Here is a 14499-nt window from a genome sequence, read left to right as displayed (position 1 = left end):
CTTGTGTGTTGTCCAAGGAATATATGTGTGTATGAATGGAGGTCACATTTTACTTAGTTCTTTTTAATTCAGGAGTTACCTTTAATAAACTTATCTCATTCTTTGATTTAAACTCAGAAAATATATGAACATATGAATTAGGAACGAAAGAGAAAATGCTGGAAAATCTCAGCAGGTCTGGCAGCATCTGTAGGGAGAGAAAAGAGCGAACGTTTCGAGTCCGATGACTCTTTGTCAAAGCTTAGGAACACGAATAGGCCACTCGGCCCCTCGAGACTCCTCCACCATTCAATAAGATCATGGCTTATCCGATTGTAACTTCAATTCATGTTGATGCAACAGTAAAGAAAGCCCAACGTCTCTACTTCCTACGGAAGTTAAAGAAATTCGGCATGTTTGCATCGACTCTCACAAACTTCTACAGATGTGCCATAGAGAGCGTCCTATCTGGCTGCAATACAGCTTGGTACGGCAACTGCTCGTCCGAAAATCGCAAGAAACTGCAGACTGTGGTGAACTCAGCCCAACACATCACACAAGCTTACCACCCTCCCATTGATTCTGTATAGACCTCCCGCCGCGTAGGGAAGGCAGACAGCATTATCAGAGACCCCTCACACCCAGGTTTTGCCTTCTTCCAGACTCTCCCATCAGGCAGAAGATACAGAAGTTTGAAGACCCGCACAAATAAACGTAGGAACAGCTTCTTCCCCACAGCTACTAGACTCAACAACTCTCCCTTGGACTGATCTGTTCCCTGTAAGAACACTATTCACGACGCCCGATGCTGCTCTTGTTTGGCCCTTGTTCCACACTGTAACCATTTGTTGATGTACCATTGTCGATGTACTCTGTCAATTATTCTTTTGTCTACTATGTATGTACTGTGTATGTTTCATTGCCCGCAGAAAAATGCAGAACACTGTACTTTGGTACATGTGACAATAAATATCAACCAATCAGAACCCACATTCTTGACCACCCGATAACCTTTAATCCCCTTGTTAATCAAGAATCCATCTAGCTCTGCCTTAGAAATATTCAAAGACTTTGACCTGTGGGCGGGCCTGTTCTGTGGGGGCAGTTCTTCCTTCCGCGCCAGCCCCTGTAGGGCTCAGCGATGGCCGGCGTGGAGAAGAGAACCCCCCCGCGCATGCGCCAAAATACGCCGGCCAGTCTGCGGATGCGCGCACCCATGGCAGCGGTAGCGCGCATGCTCGTGCCATCCCTTCGGCGCCGGCTGGAAGGGCACCAACCCCTCCACCGTCCACCTAGCCCTGAAAGTGCAGAGAATTCCGCACTTTCGGGGGCTGTTAGCGCCGGAGTGTTTAGCACCGGTTCTCCCGCCAGAATGGGGACTTAGTGGGGAAGAGAGTTCCAGAGACTCACAACCCTCTGAGCAAACAAATTTCTATCTATCTGACTAATTCTTTAGAATCAGAAAGTGTGCAGGGAATGTACTCAATTTCCATCAAGTATTTTGGGTTAAGTACAGTTACTTTTTAAACAGTACAAGCAAACACACATCCTTGCTAAATTCAGAACAAAACCCTGTTACCCAGTTAGAATAGTTGGCTGGTTGTTCTTTTTTTTAATAAATTTAGAGTACCCAATTATTTTTTCCAATTAAGGGGCAATTTACCATGGCCAATCTACCTAACCTGCACATCTTTGGGTTGTGGGGGTGAAACCCACGCAGACACGGGGAGAACGTGCAAACTCCACACGGACAGTGACCCAGGGCCGGGATTCGAACTCGGGTCCTCAGCGCCGTAGGCAGCAATGCTAACCACTGTGCCACCGTGCTGCCAGTTGGCTGGTTGTTCTTTTTTTTAAAATAATTTTTATTGAAAGAATTTTTTACATGAAGATATTTACCCCAACTAACTATAAAATATTACAAAATATTCCCTCTTAACAAATATCCCCCCCCCGCCCGAACTCGCGCGCGCGTTGTCCCTCCCCCCTCCCCCCCTCCCCCAAAAACAAACAAAGCAACAATCAACATCAAACATGAACTGCGAGCAAATTTGCCCACATTTCAACCGTAAATAACCCACCACAACCGTTGTTGCCACCCCCCCTCCCCCCCCGGGTTGCTGCTGCTGCGACCTCTGTACCCTATCTCTGAGCCAAAAAGTCGAGGAAAGGCTGCCACCACCTGAAGAACCCTTGTACCGACCCTCTCAGGGCGAATTTGACCCTTTCCAACTGAATAAAGCTTGCCATGTCATTAATCCAAGTTTCCACGCTTGGAGGCCTCGCGTCCTTCCACTGTATTAGTATCCTTCTTCGCGCAACTAGGGACGCAAAGGCCAGTATTCCGGCCTCTCTCGCCTCCTGTACCCCCGGCTCCACCCCAACCCCAAAGATCGCAAGTCCCCATCCTGGTTTGACCCTGGATCCCACCACCCTCGACACCGTCCTTGCCACCCCCTTCCAGAACTCCTCCAGTGCCGGACATGCCCAAAACATATGGACATGGTTCGCTGGACTTCCCGAACACCTGACACATCTGTCCTCACCCCCAAAGAACCGACTCATCCTTGTCCCCGTCATATGGGCTCTATGTAGCACCTTAAATTGAATGAGGCTAAGCCTCGCACACGAGGAGGAAGAATTAACCCTCTCCAGGGCATCAGCCCATGTCCCATCCTCTATCTGTTCTCCCAGCTCCCCCTCCCACTTGGCTTTCAGCTCCTCTACTGATGCCTCCTCCGCCTCCTGCATTACTTTGTAGATGTCCGATATCCTCCCCCCTCCGACCCAGACCCCCGAGAGCACCCTATCACTCGCCCCCCTACTGGGGAGCAAGGGAAACTCTTCCACCTGGCGTCTAGCAAATGTCTTCACCTGCAAATGTCTAAACATGTTTCCCGGGGGGAGCCCGAATTTCTCCTCCAGCTCTCTCAGGCTCGCAAACCTCCCATCTACAAACAGATCCTTCAGCTGCCTGATGCCCACCCTGTGCCAGCTCTGAAATCCCCCGTCCATGTTCCCCGGGATGAATCTATGGTTCCCTCTTAACGGTGCCTCCATCAGACCTCCCACTTCCCCCCTGTGTCGCCTCCACTGCCCCCAGATCTTGAGGGTGGCCGCCACCACCGGGCTCGTGGTGTACCTCGTGGGAGGGAGCGGCCATGGCGCCGTTACTAGGGCCTCCAGGCTTATGTTGCCACAGGACGCCCTCTCCATTCGTTTCCAAGCTGCCCCCTCCCCTTCCATCATCCACTTGCGCACCATCGATACATTTGCCGCCCAGTAATACCCCGAAAGATTGGGTAATGCCAGCCCTCCACTATCCCTACTCCGCTCCAAGAAGACCCTCCTCACCCTTGGGGTGCCGTGCGTCCACACGTAGCTCATGATGCTACTCGTCACCTTTTTGAAGAAGGCCCTAGGGAGGAAGATGGGCAAGCACTGAAATAAAAACAAAAACCCCGGGAGGACCGTCATTTTAACGGACTGCACTCTGCCTGCCAGCGACAGCGGCACCATGTCCCACCTTTTAAATTCCTCCTCCATCTGTTCCACCAGCCTGGAGAAGTTCAGCTTGTGGAGAGTCCCCCAGTTCCTTGCCACCTGCACCCCTAAATATCTAAAACTTTTTCCTGCTCTCTTAAACGGGAGTCTCCCGATTCCCTCTTCCTGGTCCCCTGGGTGTATCACAAATACCTCACTCTTGCCCAAGTTTAGCTTGTACCCCGAAAAGTCCCCAAATTCTGCTAGCAGTTCCATCACCTCCGGCATTCCCCCTTCTGGGTCTGCCACGTATAGCAGCAGGTCGTCCGCGTATAGCGATACCCGGTGCTCCTCCCCGCCCCTTGTCAGCCCTCTCCACCCCCCTGAGCCCCTCAGTGCCATCGCCAACGGTTCAATTGCCAGTGCGAAGAGCAGGGGGGACAAGGGGCACCCCTGTCTGGTCCCCCGGTGGAGCCCAAAATACTCCGATCTCCTACCATTCGTCACTACACTTGCCGTCGGGGCCGAATAGAGCAGCTTCACCCATTTAATAAATCCCTCCCCAAATCCAAACCGTTCCAGCGTCTCCCACAGGTACTTCCACTCCACCCTATCAAATGCTTTCTCCGCGTCCAATGCCGCCACTATCTCCGCCTCACCCTCCACTGCCGGCATCATGATGACGTTTAGCAGTCTCCGCACATTCGTATTAAGCTGCCGCCCTTTCACAAAACCCGTCTGGTCCTCGTGTATCACCCCTGGCACACAATCCTCTATCCTGGTAGCCAGAATCTTTGCCAGCAACTTGGCGTCCACATTCAGGAGCGAGATAGGCCTATATGACCCACACTGCACGGGGTCCTTGTCCCGCTTCAAGATCAGAGAGATCAGTGCCTGCGACATTGTCGGGGGCAGAGCCCCCCCCTCCCATGCCTCGTTGAAGGCTCGTACCAGCACAGGGCCCACCAAATCCGCATATTTTTTATAAAATTCCACCGGGAACCCGTCTGGCCCCGGCGCCTTCCCCGTCTGCATATGCCCAATCCCCTTGACTAGCTCCTCTAACCCTATCGGCGCCCCCAGCCCCTCTACCAGCTCCTCTTGGACCTTGGGGAACCTCAATTTGTTCAAGAAGCCCTCCATCCCCCCTCCCCTCGTCGGCGGCTCTGACCGATACAGCTCCTTATAGAAGTCTCTGAAGACCCCATTTACTTCTGGCCCCTTCTGCACTACGTTCCCACCCCTCTCCCTCACTCCCCCAATTTCTCTAGCCGCATCCCGCTTGCGGAGCTGATGCGCCAACATCCTACTCGCCTTCTCCCCATATTCATAAATCGCGTCCTGCGCCCTTCTCCACTGTGTCTCTGCCTTTCTGGTGGTCAACAGGTCGAACTTAGCCTGCAAACTGCGCCGTTCCCCCAACAGCCCCTCCTCTGGTGCCTCCGCATATCTCCTATCCACGTCCAAAAGCTCCCCCACCAGCCTCTCCCTCTCCTGTCTCTCCCTCCTTTCCCTATGTGCCCGTATGGAGATCAGCTCCCCCCGGATCACCGCCTTCAGGGCCTCCCAGACCATCCCCACCTGCACCTCCCCCGTGTCATTAGTGGCCAGATATCTTTCAATGCTCTTCCGGACCCTCTTACACACCTCCTCATCCGCCAGCAACCCCACATCCAGGCGCCACAGCGGACGCTGGTCCCGCGCCTCCCCCATTTCCAAATCTACCCAGTGTGGCGCATGGTCTGAGACCGCTATGGCCGAGTACTCCACTTCCCGTACTTTCGGGATCAGTCCCCTGCTCAATACAAAAAAGTCAATTCTAGAATAGACTCTGTGGACATGGGAGAAAAAGGAATACTCCCTCGCCCTCGGCCTCCCAAACCTCCAGGGATCTACCCCTCCAATCTGCTCCATAAACCCCTTTAACACTTCTGCCGCTGCCGGCCTCCTACTCGTCCTTGAACTCGATCTGTCCAGCACGGGGTCCAGCACTGTATTGAAGTCCCCCCCCATGATCAGGCCCCCTGCCTCCAGGTCCGGAATGAGGCCCAGTAGGCGCCTCATGAAGCCAGCGTCGTCCCAATTCGGGGCATACACATTAACCATCACCACTTTCTCCCCCTGTAGCCTACCCTTCACCATGACATATCTACCCTCTTTATCCGCCACCACCTCCGCCGCCACGAACGACACCCTCTTCCCTACCAGGATCGCCACCCCCCGGTTCTTTGCGTCCAATCCAGAGTGGAACACCTGTCCCACCCACCCCCTTCTCAGGCGGACCTGGTCCGCCACCTTCAAATGGGTCTCTTGTAGCATTGCTACATCCGCCTTCAGTCCCTTCAAGTGCGAGATTACTCTCGTTCTCTTGACCGGCCCATTCAGCCCCCTCACATTCCAAGTGATCAGCCGGGTCGAAGGGCAGCCCGCCCCTCTCCCCTGCCGACTAGCCATATCCTGTCACCTGCTCGCCCCGAGTCAGCCCTCCCCTTCTGACCCGCTCCCCATGGCGATGGCGCCCTCCCCCCACCCCTCCGGTCCTCAACTTCTCCTCCCTGGCCTTTTCAGCAGCAACCCGGTAGCCCCCCCCCTCCCCCCCCCCCCTCCCCCCCCCCCCCCCCCCCCCCCCACCCCCCTCCCCCCCCAGGCTAGGACCCTTCCTAGCCGCGATGCACCCTCCATAGTACTTCCGTAAGTCAGCTGGTTTACGCTGACCCGGCTGCCCCTGCCACAATCCGACTCCTCCCGGCATGGGGGACATCCCCCCCCTTACCACCCCTCCTTGACCCCGCTCCAGCGCGGGAAAGGGAGCCATTGCTGACCACGCCCCTTCCTCCCACCCTCCTCCCACCTCTGCCCCGCGCGCGGGAAACCAGAGGAAAGCCCGCGCTTTCGCCCTGCCACTCCCCACCCCTCCATCTTCAGTTCCACCCCCGTCCCCGATCCCACACCGATAAAAAAAAACCCCACAAGAAACACATACCCCCGGCACTCCCCCCCCACCCCGCCCCCCCCAACATAACATTATAAATAACAGAAAAAAGAAAAAAAAAACTGGTAGAGAGAAAAAAAGGGTCCAAAAATACAGCCAAGTGAAAATCCAACCAAAAGAAATCCACGTGTCCAGCTTAAAGTACCAGAGCGGCAACGACCGCCAAGTATCCCCTGGTTCTAGTTCGAGTCCAGCTTTTCTTCCTGGACAAAGGCCCACGCCTCCTCCGGGGACTCGAAATAGTGGTGCTGGTCCTTATAGGTCACCCACAAGCGCCCTGGCTGCAGCATCCCGAATCTGATTCTCTTGGCATGCAGCACCGCCTTCGTCCGGTTGAACCGGGCCCGCCGCTTTGCCACCTCCGCACTCCAGTCCTGGTAGATCCTCACCGTCGAGTTCTCCCATTTGCTGCTCCTCTCTCTCTTGGCCCACCTCAGCACCCTCTCCCGGTCACTGAATCGCTGGAACCGAACCAGCACCGCCCTCGGGGGTTCGTTTGCTCTTGGCTTCCTGGCCATTACTCTGTAGGCCTCCTCCAGTTCCAGGGGCGAAGGGACGGCCCCTGCCCCCATCAGTGAGCCCAGCATTTCTGCCACATACCTCGGGAGGTCCGACCCCTCCAGCCCTTCTGCCAGACCCAGGATCCTCAGGTTTTTCCGCCTCATGCGGGTATCCATCTCCTCCAGTCGGTTTTGCCATTTCAGGTGGAGTGCCTCGTGCACCTCCACCTTTCCCACGAGGACCGTGGCCTCCTCCTCCCTCACAGCCATCTCCTGCTGCAGCTCCCGAATTGACGCCTCTTGGGTCGCCTGGGCTCCCATCAGCCTGGTGGTCGTCGCGTTCATCGACTCCAGCAGCTCCACTTTCAGCTCCGTGAAGAAGCGCAGGAGAACGGCCTGCTGCTCCTCCGCCCATTTCCTCCAGTCCTCGGGTGCGCCGCCGGCCGCCATTTTGGGTTTCTTCCCCCGCTTTTTTCGGGGAGCTGCTGCCGCTTTTTTTCCTGCCCCACTTCGGGTGACGACCATAAATTTTGCAGGGTTCTCCTCTGGGAACCTTCCCCCACCGGGAATCGTCGTTCCAGCGCCGTTAGGGGCCCTCCAATCGGCCCGAAAACACCTTCCTCGCAGGAGCAGCCAAACGTGCGACTTAGCTGGTCATAGCCGCAACCGGAAGTCGGCTGGTTGTTCTTGACCGGCGCAGACTCGATAGGCGGAAGGGCCTTTTGTGCTGTCTGACTCTATGACAGCCTTATCTGGAGTGGATTCAATTTTTACCCCTCCTCATGTGGGCAGACCACCGGGTAATTCCCTCAAGGTCCTTGGGGTCCCGACGCACATCTTGGGGTTATACGTCTGGGGCAGGATTCTCCGTCCCCCCGCCAGGTCGGAGAATCCCCGGGGAGCGGCACTTATCCCGCCCCGATGCCGGCTGCCGTATTCTCCGCCGCCATTTTTCGGGCAGGGCCCAATGGGCCGAGTGGCCGTCTGTTTTTGGCCAGTCCCGCCGACGTAAATCACTCACCTCTGACACCGGCAGGACCTGGCAGGGGCGGTCCTCGGGGGGCGTATGGGGGGGGATCCGACCCTGTGGTGGGCCCCAAGGTGGCTTGGCCCATGATCCGACCCGGGGGGTGCCCCCATGGTGGCCTGGCCCGCAATTGGGGCCCACCAATCTGTGGGCGGGCCTGTTCTGTGGGGGCACGTCTTCCTTCCGCGCCAGCCCCTGTAGGGCTCCGCCATGGCCGGCGTAGAGAAGAGAACCCCCCCCCCGCGCATGCGCCAAAATACGCCGGCCAGTCTGCAGATGCGCACATCCAGGGCAGCGGTAGCGCGCATGCGCGAACTCGTGACGTCCCTTCAGCGCCGACTGGAACGGCACCAACCCCTCCACCGTCCACCTAGCCCCGAAAGTGCGGAGAATTCGACACTTTCGGGGGCTGTTGACGCCGGAGTGTTTAGCACCGGTTCTCCTGCCAGTGTGGGGACTTAGTCCCCAGAAGGAAGAATCCCGGCCCTGGACTCTGACAATCTGGAGACCAAGAGATCCGGGCTCATTACTTTATATGTTTGATTCCTGAAATCCAGAGATGGTATTTGATTATACCCTTGTCAAGATGGGTTCAGTATATCTTTAGCTCCTTTCTGGCAATCGGCTGGAGAATTCCTGATTCCGACCAAATCGGGGGGGCGCCGCTTTTGCGTTGCTCTGCCCTCTCAGGATATTGCCTGAGGCCCGCCACCTGACACTCCGCCCCCGACCTGACGAGTTCCCGGCGGCATGGGACACGTGTTGCTGCGGACTCAGTCCAGCGCCGCCACAGTCGGGGAAGGGCCGAACCGCGGGCAGGAGGGAACATTATTCGGGGCTGGGGCACTGTGAGGGATGGTCCGGGGTGCACGAGCTGGCCGAAGGGGGGGACTATTTTGCGGGCCGGATCGCAAGCGAGCTCTGCCGTGTAGCACGGAGCGGCCGCTGCAGGCTGCCGCCGTGCACATGCGCGACTACGGACCCTGCAATTCTCCAGGCCGTATCGGCAGCTGGAGCCGAGTGCTCTACGCTACCGTCCTGGGGACATAGTCCCAGAATCGGAGAATCCAGCCCAATATCCTACCTATTACTTCATCCAAATCTGAAAACCAAATTTTTCAAAACAGACCATGGTGACACAAAGTTTTGTGTTTGCATTAGCAATTTTCTGCTGCTTTGTTTTGATTTTACTGTGATTGCTGGTCACAGGACAGTACGGTGGCGCATTGGTTAGCATTGCTGCCTCAAGGTGCCGAGGTCCCAGGTTCGATTCAGGCCCCGGGTCAATGTCCGTTTGGAGTTTCACCCCCACAACCCAAAGATGTGCAGGGTAGGTGGATTGGCCACGCTAAGTTGTCCATTAATTGGAAAAAAATAAATTGGTTACTCTAAATTTTTTTTTTTTAATTTAAAAAAAAGATTGCTGGTTATTGGGATTAGAAGTGTGTCAGAGGGTGCCGTTTTTATATAGTGTGCTAGGCACAGAAATTACATCAAGCCATTGTTTATTTGGTGAGCACAGTAAATACTGACCCATTATAATTGTACAATATGACCACGCCGATTCTGCTTAATCAGAAATTAAAATTTTTGGGACTAATTTATTTCAATAGGCCATTAGGTAGGTATTCTTGCTCTACCCAGGTTCCAAGCAAAATGTACAGAAACTAATTCTTTGAGGATGTGACGAGACAGCACGGAGGGGCAGTACGGTAGCATAGTGGTTAGCACAATTGCTTCACAGCTCCAGGGTCCCAGGTTCAATTCCCGGCTTGGGCCACTGTCTGTGCGGAGTTCTCTCCGTGTGTGCGTGTGTTCCGTCTGGGTGCTCGGTTTCCTCCCACAGTCCAAAGATGTGCAGGTTAGGTGGATTGGCCATGCTAAATTGCCCTTAGTGTCCAAAATTGCCCTTATTGTTGGGTGGGGTTACTGGGTTTTGGGGATAGGGTGGTCATGTGGGCCTGGTAGGGTTCTCTTTCCAAGAGCCGATGCAGACTCGATGGGCCGAATGGCCTCCTTCTGTACTGTAAATTCTATGATTCTATGAGACACATTGATGAATGTTGAGCAGTGGATGTGCTGTATATGGATTTCAGTAAGGCGTTTGATAATGTTCCCCATGGTAGGCTCATTCAGAAAGTTAGGGGGCATGGGATACAGGGGCTGTCTGGATACAGAATTGGCTGGCCGAAAGAAGACAGCGAGTGGTAGTGGATGGAAAGCATTCCACCTGGAGGTCGGTGATCAGTAGTGTCCAACAGGGTTCTGTTCTGGGACCTCTGTTCTTTGTGGTTTTTATAAATGACAAGAATGAGGAAGTGGAAGGATGGGTTTGTAAATGTTTGCCGATGACACAAAGGTTGGGGGAGTTGTAGATAGTGTTGAGGATTGTTGCAGGTTACAACAGGACATTGACAGGATGCAGAGCTGGACTGAGAAGTGACAGATAGAGTTCAACCTAGAAAATGTGAAGTGATTCATCTTGGAAAGTTGAATTCGAATGCTGAATACAGGGTTAAAGGCAGGATACTTGGAAGTGTGGAGGAACAGAGGGATCTTGGGGTCCACATACATAGATCCCTCAAAGTCGCCACCCAGGTTTATAGGGTTGTTCAGAAGGCATATGGTGTGTTGGCTTTCATTAACAGAGGGATTGAGTTTAAGCCGCGAGGTTTTGCTGCAGCTTTATAAAACACTAGGTAGACCACACTTAGAAGGATCAGATACGAGATCCTCCTGCACTATATGCCCCAGTACAAGTCCGTATGGTCCACGTATTGGAACCAAAGGGGACAACATTAAACTTAAATAGAGGATGCTAATTATTATTAACAAAAATGTGAAAGTCTATAATACAAAACATTTTTAACTTTAATTAGGTAAAATTGCTAGGTATCTGGACTCTTCCAAACGAGTTCTCCCGAGTGGAGAGCTGTAGTCGATCCCTAACCATTTGAAAGCATTGGAATGCCCATTCCGTCTGAAAAAGTACTCCAAACAGGGATGAATGATCATTGGTGAAAATACGTTCAAGTTGTTTAAAATTTGCTGTACTTGGCCAAAACCACTTAGTGGAAACTGAGCAATTTTCCTGGACCTTTTTTGCAGAATAACTTTCTTTTCATTTTAATCCATGTTTTTTTTTTGTCCTCTTTTATTTCTGCTTTACTGTGAAGTGCTGAACTGCCCGTGAGAATCCAACTGGCTATTACCATCAACAAGAATTATTCTCAACACATTCTGCACTGTATCTGTTCTTCTATTTAATATTCATTAACAGCTGTCCAATAAATTTTAGCCCTGTTTCAGAAGTCAAGTTCAAACTTACTCTTGGTGTTTGATATCATTGTATTCTACAAATTTCTTTAATACTTAACAATCTAAGGATTTAGTAATATGTGCGAGATGTTCCCTACAGGCAGAGTTCTGATGCCTTTGCTAAATAATCTGTGAGAGAGATTTGCACCAGGCACTAGCAATGTCCTCTGCCACATCATGTAGAAAAATCAAAAGAGTGCCATGTTGTCCAGCATGGACCGTTCTGGCCTAGGACAGGACCAATCCAGGGACTAACTCATGATTTGGAGATAGGGTAGTGGGGAGGTTTCAGCATTGAATTTGATTTATAACTTTTAAAATTGAACTTGGTATTTTGTTACTTCCTTGCATAGCAGTGTTAATATTTAATAAGATCAAATTATTGCAAGTAATTCAGTTACTCCCTGCATCTTTGGGTCCCCTCTGTCACAAATCATTCCCAGAGGCGAGGCAGTGGACCTGTTCCAAGACGTGTCATTACTATTCAGACAACTTGGAACAACTTCCAATCAGAGCATTTGCGTGTCAGTGTGCCATATGCCACTGAACCATTTAAGAGTTGTAAGCCTGCATTGAGTGCTACAACCTACTCGCAAGAGCCATTACAGAGTTGCAAATATCAAAAAAAGATGTTGGAGCACAGCTTGACAATTTCAAATTTCTAAGACCGGAGATCATTTTGTTCAGCTACTATGTTCCTATGTTGCATTGTTCATTAGAATCTCTTACTTTACTTGGTAGTCAGTACCTGAGGGCAACTAATGACAATGCCTTCCAAAATGTTGTTACAGGTGTCAAGGAACAAGTGTACATAATTTCCCATATACTTTATATTCCGAGGAGCGAATATTGCTTTGCTACGAACCTTGGAGTCATTTGAAAATTAGATTGTTACAATTTTTTTTACACACTTAAAATGATGAAATTCAGTCACCCAGCAGCTTTGGCAAAGAGTCATCCAGACTCAAAAGGTGAGCTCCCTTCTCTCTCCACAGATGCTGTCAGACCTGCTGCCATTGTCCAGTATTTTCTGCTTTTGTTTCAAATTCCAGCATCCGCAGTGATTTGCTTTCAACCAGCAGTGTGTACTGTCTGCTGAAACAGAATGCTTCATCTTGGTGCACGATGAAAAGGGAATTAATTTGCAATTCTGCAGACAGCTTAATAATAAGCTCTACTTCGTTCTACACCAACGAGTTTTGCTTTAAAATGCAAATTGTATTGAGAAATTTGGAATATTGCTTCCAGAACCCTAGGCAGTTCGAAAGACAACGTCCCACAAAGCGGAGAATTGTTGTAATAACTTGGCCAGGTCCGTAGGCAACGATGCTTCCAGTGTCTGGAGAATTAATCAATTCTAAAGACAGTAAAACACAAGAGGCAGGAATCCAATGACAGACATCAGAACTCAAGTTTGGACAACCAGCCAAACACAGCAGCATTTAAAACCTAACAATCACCTTTTGGATATAAAGGGCCACCGCTACCCTGAAAGCAGTTTGAAGGCTTGAGCATTGAGTGGTGGTAGATTCTTCTGTTTCCCATGGCAACAGTTTAATTGAAAGACTGTGACGTGTTTTGAGATAGAAGAATAGGAAAGTCCCACTGCATTCTTGGCTAATGAAGCCACTAAGCATATTCAAAGCCATCTTCGAACAATTCACTATCAACTCCCACCCCCATTGTGTAAAAGTATTATTTTTGCACAAAAATGTTTTTTTTGTAGCTATGGAGACCACCAATCTTTCAGGCTCCAAGGAATGGAATTTTGCTGTAGTTTGTACCAATACTTGCAACAGTGTCCACGCTTTCAATGCTGAGTGACTAATCTTTCCCTCTACACTTGCACAATTTCACAAATTTTGTCATTCTGTTGAACCTCAACGAAGTTGAACAAATTTGATCTAACTGACTTAGACTATAACTCAGCATATTACTGACCCCCCCCCCCCCCTCCCCCCAACAGTGATAGAATTATGGAATTTATGAATATCACTGGGCCTTGACGTGGGTGGAATTGTTGATACCTACAAATAGAGCTGGCTAAAACCACAGGCAGAGGTTACACACACAAGTAACAGCTCTAACAGTGACATTCATCTGGCACCGCCATCTGGTCCACTCAACGTCAGAATGGCCGTGAGACAGTCCTTTCAGGCAGAAGAATATTATATTCTTGCAAATGTCATCTGCAGTCTCTGAAACTGTTTCACAGTTAATAGCCTTTGTGTAGATTTCAGTGAATGATTTCAGCTATCACCCATACCTACCATGGGTGAAGGTTTATGCTGCTATTCACGATATCTATCAACTTCCTACATCAGATAAAAATGATTGAATCATTAGAAATGTAAACTTTAAATAACTACCACTCTCAGGTTACATTGCAAGAATTTATTGCAGTAGGAAAGAATTGAACAATAATATCGCCCAGGGAAGTACTCAGAGAGCTAGGACGTACTGTCTATACTCAGTGCAAATGTGACCATGCTAATCTGCTTTCCTATAACTGATTGTTACATTGCTTTAAGTAAATAGATGAGTTTGCACCTTTATGCCCAGTGAAAGTTCTAAAGAGCAGAACCGTTTGACGTTATTTTTACAAGTGATTGCTCCATGTTACACTCATCCCGGAGGCAAAACCATGCATCCACTGTGACTTTTCTAACTATTCATCTGGATTTCAAATATTAAACCGACACATTACTCTTTCTCGTGAATTTGTACTCTGTCACAAAGCGAAAAGTATTTCTTAACGGTCTGATTGCCCGGAGATCTCAATTCAAAGATGCCCCAGTTCCTTGAACTGCTCCCTCACCTCAATCTTCAAGGAAACCCCACAGGTAATTTTCTGCTCTTATGCATTTTTAAGTATGACTGTAAACAACTTGCAATCCATCCAAAAAAATGCTGTGGATTATTGTAGTGTAATTACCAAACACCGCTAACTGTTGTAACTATGGTTACTGCAAGAAAATGCGTTTGTTTCACAGGTTCAGAAGTTAAGAGGCTTACATCCAATTTAAACTAAACACAAGTCGGTGGTAAACAGGACAGCAATCTGGTTTGAAAATGAATTAATCAAAAAAAAATGCTTGGTGATTTTCAATGATCAAATGCAGTTTTGGAATATTATTGTATCGTCCCACATCGAACAAAGTATTCAGCTCACGTGATGATAAAGTACAAATAGCTCCCCA

The 14499-nt window shown here is 50.6% G+C and overlaps 1 protein-coding gene across 1 annotated transcript in view; it reads right to left on the bottom strand.

Annotated features, from left to right (window-relative positions):
- The window catches only part of LOC119955556 (protein crumbs homolog 1-like), a 213211-nt gene that overhangs the window by 198267 nt on the left and 445 nt on the right, over window positions 1–14499 (bottom strand). The window lies entirely within an intron of this gene.

Source organism: Scyliorhinus canicula, chromosome 21, assembly GCF_902713615.1.
Source record: "Scyliorhinus canicula chromosome 21, sScyCan1.1, whole genome shotgun sequence".
In the NCBI taxonomy this organism is placed as follows: domain Eukaryota; kingdom Metazoa; phylum Chordata; class Chondrichthyes; order Carcharhiniformes; family Scyliorhinidae; genus Scyliorhinus; species Scyliorhinus canicula.
This window is presented reverse-complemented; position numbering and strand designations above follow the sequence as displayed.